The sequence below is a fragment of the Sabethes cyaneus genome, chromosome 3 (assembly GCF_943734655.1).
Source record: "Sabethes cyaneus chromosome 3, idSabCyanKW18_F2, whole genome shotgun sequence".
In the NCBI taxonomy this organism is placed as follows: domain Eukaryota; kingdom Metazoa; phylum Arthropoda; class Insecta; order Diptera; family Culicidae; genus Sabethes; species Sabethes cyaneus.
Window position 1 is genome coordinate 156,323,965 of NC_071355.1, and position 8,856 is coordinate 156,332,820.

Sequence of the window (8,856 nt, forward strand, 5' to 3'; positions counted from 1 at the left end):
TAGTTTCATACTTTTTCAGAATCAAGCATTAAGCAGTATTCAGCATAGCATTTTTTAGCTTTCGGAAGAAGCATTGTGGAACGAATGTAAGAAAACTAATTCCGTCAAGTCAATTAAGCCAGACATGCATAATTTAAAGCAGCAGATAAATAAATGCAATAAAAATAAAATTTGATACCGTCTTCGCATATCCAGCCGAATAAGCAAATCATTCTCACCGAACCTACACATTCAAATGTTTGAGGGGCTGCAACTTAAGCACAAGTCTTGTACTGAATTAGTAAACTAAAAACTTAATCTCTAATACAAATCTATACCAACTACATAATTAGTCCTATCGTCTGCATTTCACTTTCCATACTGGTGTTACCGATTTATTCTTTCGAGAATGTAATTTACCAATAATAAACACACGTACAAATCAGCCAACCAGTAGAATTTGATAACATAAAAGTCCTAACCAATTCTATGTATATTCTAAAATTAGACGTTGTACAGCTTCATTACGAGGGTGGCGAAAGCTGTGAGTACATTGTTGGCAATAATTTGCTCGATTCCAAAAAAAATCTAATGACTATCGAATGACTTCATTTACGCACTTAGCCCTATAATGTTTCAAGCATAACTGCAATAATTTCACATACATTCCTTTCCACAATCAATAAAATATACGACCACCCAGTGTAAAATCAATTCGTTTTGTGAATAAATGGGTCAACGATTAAAGAAAGATGAAAATAAGGCACTGTTCTACTTAGTAAGCTGCTAGATTCGTTACAAGAGCGTTAATAAGAAAAGAAAAATTAAGTTGATTTGTTTAAACAAACATTGGTCATGAAATGTACATTCTAAAACTTAGGAAATAAAGCGTTGATGTTGATTGAAAAAAAAAATCAACTCCAATCTATTAATTAACGAATATCACACAATCCTTTATTTAACCAAATTAAGTTACATTTATTTCAGTAAATGTTATTGGAGTATCCTAATCACACGTTTGAAAGTGTGGCTAGAAAACCGTATCAGAAGAAGTGTCATTTAATTCACATTCCATTTTCCTCAGCTCATCTTTTTGAATGAAAATGTGTAAAATATTCTATATCTTAATTAAAGCCAAATCGAAGGTAAGAACAAATTTTTACAAGTAGGTAAATGATGCTTACTGGGAACCCAACAAACCAAACGTTTCTTTGAAAACCTAAAGCCGAAGTTGAGGCTACAATTATCAGTTGTATATATCAATTTTGTTGATTTTTTCGGTGAAAGTAAAAACTATGATGCTTTCAGCGGACGTTTCGACTTACTATCCTTCAGTCATTGACTACGCCTAAAACATAATTACATTTATTTAACTATTTTACACAAATTAATTTCGAACAATTTTCTATCGTCAACACAAACTTACATTAAACATCTATTCTCACTGCGTCGTCCTCTATAACTATTACTAACTAAGCTATCGTTTTTTCTTGTCTTCTAATTGTCGCAGTTTAGTCATTAGACCGTTGTATGTGTCATTAAAATTCCCGCACTCTCGCTGTAAGTTTACGGTCCGCTCTTGTCCTTTTAGTTTAATGTGAAACATTTCGGCTGTGAGACGGGTTTCCTTGTTTTCTATTTTTTCCAAAACGCGCGTATTTTTAAAGTCAAAAACATGACCTTCTTGTATAGTGTGTAGTGTTAAACCTGTCCTAGCTTCGGATTTTTTAGTGTCATTTTTATGTTCCGCTATTCGGGTTTCTAGTCTTCTACCTGTCTGTCCTATATATTCCATGTTATCTCCTGCTCCACATGGTATGGAGTACACAACATTCTTCTGTTTTGTAGCCGGGATCGGGTCTTTCAGTTTACTGAAAATTTTATTTTTTATTTTGTCCCTAGGTTTTGTAGCAACTATTAAGTCATTTTTCCTAAGTGTTTTAGCTATTTTTTCGCTTAAGCCCGGTACATAGGGAGTCGACATGTATTTTGCATCCTCACTATTTCGAATTTCATTTTCCATTGTGTTGTAGTGTTTGTGTACGCGCTGTTTTAACATTTTTTGAGTAAACCAAATCGGATAACTGTTGCTCTCTAAGATTTTTGTTGCTGTCTGTATTGCCGCTGGACGATCATTTATGTTTGTTAGTTTAATTGCTCGATCGTATAATGCGATTACTGTGTTACACTTATGTTGAAACGGGCTCTCCGATGTATAGTCCAGGTATCTCCCATTGGTTTGTTTGGGCAGCCAAACCCGGGACAACGGAAGAATCTTAACAAATTGGCTTAGGTCGCGTTTGAACATATTGAATCTTGATTCTTGCTGTTTATATCAAAATAAACTGTACTCCATAAGATGAGACAGCTTTCGAAAGATGACGATTTGAACAGCTCTGGGCCGAATTTTATTGATACGAGATCGAAAACTTGTTGATGAGAGATGCCTGTGCGACGCAGTGATATTTGGTGCCAGATCGAACGAATGGCTTCTTACTGGTGTTCAAAATATGATATTTATTCAAATTGATTTTAGTGTGGTCTCGTATAAAACGAACTTTATCATCGATACACGATGTTTATATTTTTTGGAATGCGATTAATATGGTGATAATAAATAATATTTTAATTTAAAAGCAGTTTCGTTGATGTTAAGCCATGGTTTGGCCATCTTTCTGCACATTAAACACATTCCAATCGTTAGTGCGAGTACTGTGGCAGAGAAAGAATAATTGTACTTTACTAGTTTGATTTATCTGACATTTGTTTGAAGCCATTCTACATCAATCTACAGTCTACATCAATGTTCACTGGAGTTCTCAAACATGAAGTATCAAATGAAAAGTACAACTAACTAGTTAAGTGGGTAATTTTTAACATTCTGGTACAATTTTAAGGTTTCGGCAAACTATGCCGAATAATAGGATAATATTTTAATACCCGTTATTGGACAAAACATTTACAACTAATATGATAAATTTACCAAATGGTCAACGATAATATTCTCACAAAGCGTTATTTTTCGTAATTTTGCATAGCCTATGATCTTTGAGATGAATATTAATATTTAATAATTTAGTATAAATCAGTGGAAATCCGATTATATCTATCCCCGATTTGATGAACTGCTCTTTTGTTCGAATTTCATTTGTTGTGACGAGTTCACTTTTATGACGTGTTTTGCGCAGTGTAGGGGGCGAACGGGAAACATTTGGGCAGTTATTACAATTATCGTACACGTTTGTGCTAAAGAGTCTTAGAATTCCATGAAATGTTGTGCACGTGCAAGGCTTATGAACCACACCACAATTTAAAAAAACTGATATCTTCAATTGTCTAAGAAAACTCTACGCGAAAACTCGATTTTCCTAAACATTTACCAAGTTGAAAAATTCATACCTCGGGAACCACGCATTGAAGGGCAAAGATTTTTTTTAAAATGTAGTAAATTTTCTTAGCAACTCAGTTTTTTTTTAAATTATCCACAACGAAAATTTTACATTAGGTAGTTTTATATTTTGTTTCGGAGATTCGATCGAAAAGCTACCAAAATTAGCATTATTTATTTCTTATAGTCGTTTTATCAGATCACAAAATCTATCAGGTTTTATAATGGTTTTACTCAGGTGAATTTTATCTTGGTTGATTAACAGTTCTAAAGTATGATTGAAGAAAACTTGAAGAGACAGCCATAAAACTGCATCATCAATAAGTGTGATTCCCCTTATACCTTATACCGGTTTAATGATACTTGATTTCCGTTTGAAAACGAAGCTTTCTTTCTTCTTTCTTCTTTACAGCTTGGCAATAGTTTTGACGACATTCTTCTGCAAGATGGGTTTATCATAGCAATGCTGCCACAAAGCTCTCTTCAAACCGTATGCTCTTGAAAAAGTAAGCATACTCTAAAAAAAGAGCATTCTACCATGAACAACTAATCTGCCAAAATGGATGTTTGGATATAGAGAAAATTGGAAAAATATGGATCTTTTAAACGTAAATTAAGCAAAAATCTTTCCAATGTTTTGAACACTCATTTGAACAGTCCGTGAAGTCACAAAACACCCAAAAAGGTACTGGATAGTAATGCATAATGTCAAAAGCATGAATTCCAACCAAACTGAAAACTGAATTTAGAAGTCATTTGTGGAGAAAATGTTTGTGTTGTAGTATATTTTATAAAATCTGTGAGTTATCGCCAAACGCACAGATCACGATCCGTACAGATCATGACAAACAGTGAATCTTTAGCGTTGATCACAAGATTTTGTTCTCTAAACAGTCTCAGCAGTCGATTACCGTGTCACATCTTACCTAGCTGCGAGAAAAAAGGTCACACATGTTATTTGTATTGTGATTCATACGATGCACACAACCAATCGACTGTATCTGTTATATTTCTCAACGCAATCATGCAATGAACATGATCTGACATGAGGTTTGTCATAATCTGTACGGATCGCGACAAAGTGTTTGTCGCTTACAAGTAATGATGTCAATGAATCTGAATCTGATCGTTTCTATGATCTTGATCGCTACAAGCGATTTTTTTCCATCCCTGCACCCGTTACATGCGATTGCCGTTTGGCAATCTGTGGACGGTTCCATTAGTCATTCTCGATTGAAGTCGCAAATTGCTGCTGAGGACAAGTTTGCTCTTGCTCTCAGCGATGTAACGATCATGGGTATTTTTCCACATATGACTTTTTCAAGTAACTTTTCTCCTAGAGAGGACTGATTGCCAGGTTCATGGAAAGGAAAATTTTCGACTATGTGATCTGTTGGACGAATCCTATTCGTTGGGTAGTTACTTCACCGTTGTTCAAGCTGAAATATTTGCAATTATGTGCGGGGCTCAGTTTGCACTTCAGAAAAAAATTGGTTGGCAAAATTATCTACTTTTCTTCTGATAGCCAGGGTGCCACAAAAGTGCGGCTAATTTAAAATTCAAAACAGCCATTGCCTGCCACAACCAATTATTAGAAGAACTAAGCATTCCGAATACAGTCAATCTGGTTTAGGTTCCTGACCATTCTGATATAACCGGAAATGAATATGCAGATGAACTTGCAAGATCTGGAGAAGAAAAGTCAGTTTTCGATTCAGAACTCCCATTACCAGCTGCGGCATGTTAGATAAAACAAATGATTAGATCTTGGTTTTCATCTGAACATGAGCGTCCTTGGAAAAATCTTGAAACATATCATCAAACGAAAAGTTTCATTGTTAGGCGTTGTAACAAGGTGGCTAAGTTAAATTGACAAAAAGCCTATTTTACGTTTTTCAACCTCGCCCTTGTTAATCGCCACCCTATTCCCCCTTTCAGAAATCCAGTCACTTGTACAATTGCTATCGTTCTAACAAAAATAATCTAACAAATCTATAAGCTATAATCTAACAAAAATAATCCGCGAGTTAAAATGTTCTAACCGTTTCGTTCTAAAACATCGATAAACGGAGCGTAGAATGAAAAAATTTTCAATTATGTGCTACCGGGTGGATGCTGTTATAAATACTTTTACTTTCAATTTTCTTTTACATCCATTTTAGAAAAGAAATATCTGTGGATACTTTTTTCTCTTATAGCTCTTTTAATCAATTTACAAGTTTTAAGAGGACCTTTGCAAACCCTTGCCTTTGACCTTGCCTACTCAATCTTCTTTAGTGTGGGCTCGTCTAGTTTCATAAGAGTTTTATAACCTTTTTATAGCAGTTTGGTAGAATTACAAGTTTTATGATAGGTTTTAAAAATTAAATGAAAAAAAACCTCTTCAAGCGCACCTTAAAGAAATTAAAAAACTACAAGGTATACAGCCCTAAGGGTTGTACGAAAGGGTGACGTAGGACTATATCAGATCATTAGATCAAAGACTAATGTAAACTGCATTTCTGGCATATATACTGCCGCTCTTCGCATAATAGTCCCATTTATATAGGAAACTCCATAGAAAATGTGACGGTTATACGAATAGCGGCAGTATACGTTTATAAGAATCTGTGAGTGTCATTGTTTAAGTGAATGTTTGAAAGAGAAGAGGGAAATATTCAGATTCAATTCTTCATTGAATCTGCATAAAAATAAAAATTTCCGTTTTTTGTATAAGAGTCCTTATCCTCCTACCACAGGGGTAAGAGGTCTCAAACCATCATAAAATAAGTTCATGCCTTCAAAAATCCCCACATGTCAAATTTGGTCCCTTTGGCTTGAGTCGAGGGGTAAGGCACTTCATAATATTATCATATATTAATATATTAGGCCCTATTAAAGCCCTATAAATGTATACCTTTATAGGGCTTTAGGTTATATTAGGGTGGGAACGGTAAAAATATGAAGGTTGAAAAAATATTTCCATAGAAAAAAGTAAAAGTAACAGTGTCTTGCCCCTCGGCTTGACTAGTTCTCGAGTTATGATGAAATTTGTATTTCATTTGTATAGGAGCCCCCCCTCCTAAAGAGGGGAAGGGTCACAATTCACCATAGAAAAAATTCTTGCCGTCTGAAATCCCCACATACCAAATTAAATTTTATTTGCATGATTTGTTCAAGAGTTCTGAGGAAATTTCATTTGACACTTGTATAGAAGCCCCTCCCTGTTACGCCCTCCCTAAAGTTGCTCTCTCACCCACTCCATAAAATTGCTGGTCATTTTATCTACCCAACGACATATAAATTGGTCAGTTTCGTTCAGTAGTTTAGTAGTTATAACCATTTGAAATCTTTCATTTAAACGTTAGATTTCTATTTTCATTTTCACAAAATGCTACCTAGTCCCAGTATAATACGCAAAGACGGCGTCCTACGTCAAAAAAGCTCTATCGCAAGATCTAAATCGTTAGAAGATTTGGAATTGGCAAAGAGGTAAAAAAAAACATTTTTCCGCGATTTAGAACATGTTTTTACCTTTGTTATACTATAACAAAGGTTTAAAAATTGGTCGAAAAACACGAAATTGATCCGAGGCCCGGAGGGCCAAGTCACATATACCAATCGATAGGGTTCGACGATTTGAGCAATGTCTGTGTGTGTGTGTGTATGTATGTAATGATTTTTTCTATCGCCTGTTTCTCAGAGATGGCTGAACCGAATGGTTCGCTATTACTTTTGTTTGAAAGGTGTTATTATCTAGTAGATCACTATTGAGTTGTTTCGTGACACGACGTTTCGTTTAAAAGTTATAAGCAAAAATGTGAAAAATACGTGACACGGGTTTCTTCAAAACTACATGACCGATTTCAACGATCTTAGTATCAAATGAAAGCCCTTATTAAAGCTAAATTGTTCAGTAATTTTTAATTGAAAACAATCAAGTAGTTTAAAAGTTATGCTTAAAAAACCTGTTTTGACAAGGTAATAATTATCGCCTGTTTCTTAGAGATGGCCAAACCGATTTATGAGCTATTAGTCTCATTTGAAAGATAATATATCCTAATAGATCACTATTGAATGGTTTTTTGATTGGACGTTTAATTTGAAAGTTATGAGCAGCCGTATACACCACACCAAAATTTGCAATAATTTATAATGATTTTAACCAAGATAATTTACCTAATTTCAATTATTTTAATATCAAACGAGAGGTTTTGAGACTACGAATATATATGCAAAATTTCATAAGAATTGGTTTTACCGGTCAAAAGATATTAATCCTCGAACGCTCGCGCCAACTTTTGCAACACAGTTACTCTCGCGCACAATAGCCCCAAACCAAAGAAAACGTGTGCACTAGAGTTTTGACTGGAAAAACTTGGTTTTAGGTTTATCGAACCTTTAAAAGAGTTTCTTGAAATTGGAAGCTCTATCGTCTGGTGGAATTTAAATTTTTATTAATCCCCCTAAAAGTGAAATAAAAAAAATATTTTTCTTCAGTGTCAATATAACACATTGATGTGTTCTGCAAAGTTATAGAGCATATTATTACAAGAAATTTTGCTAAAGACAGTAACCTTCTATCTCTGCAGCGAAGATAGAAAAATCTTATTTATTGTATATGAATTTGTAAAATCAGTTTTTCTATTATTGCTCTTTTGGTAATTGTTGCATGACTTTTTCATGTATTACAAAGTTATACAAATAGTAAAAATACACAACTTTGCTGAAAATAGTATACCTCTATGTTTGCTTGTTTAGGAACTGTTCTGTAGAACTTTGATTATAAAAATACCCTGATTTTAATCCCGAATTACTCGACTACCAACTGACGGATACATTTTAAACATTTTACATTTGCTGATAGTTTTGCTGCATTAATTTTCCCAACAATTTGAGTTATTAATGCATTGAATAATTATGATATTTTGTTCACAATAAGTTTGTTGAAGAATATACGTTAGTTAAACAACGATTTGTAACTTTATAACAATATGGCGTTGAAAAACCTACACGTGTTGTATAAAATACAACAGCGTGAGTTAATAAAAATTGATGAAAATTATTCAAGAAAACTCTATTGATGTGATTCAAATAGAATGGCATTACAGGAAACTTTGCCTAGTTCAAAAACCTATAAACTAGACCTTTACTAGACAATGTATATGCTAAAGGATAAGATTTCCTCTTACAACTTACTTTTATTTGCACTTACTCAGATTAATAACAACTTACTTATCCTTACTCAGCAATTTCATGATCCTTTTTTCATTAAAATTTAAAAGTGTTCCTATTTTGTTCAAATTTTGTAAACTTATTCAATTTTCAAAAATATTATGTAAACCAACGCACTACGCAACTACAACCAATAGATGAATTATTTTCCGAAGACGTGTCGATTTCTATCTCAAATAGCAAGTAAGACCGTATAACAAAGGTTCCTTTCACCACTAGGTGGATTAAATCGGGTTTTTCTGGCTTTTCTATGGAGTTTTCCTCCATCATGGAAA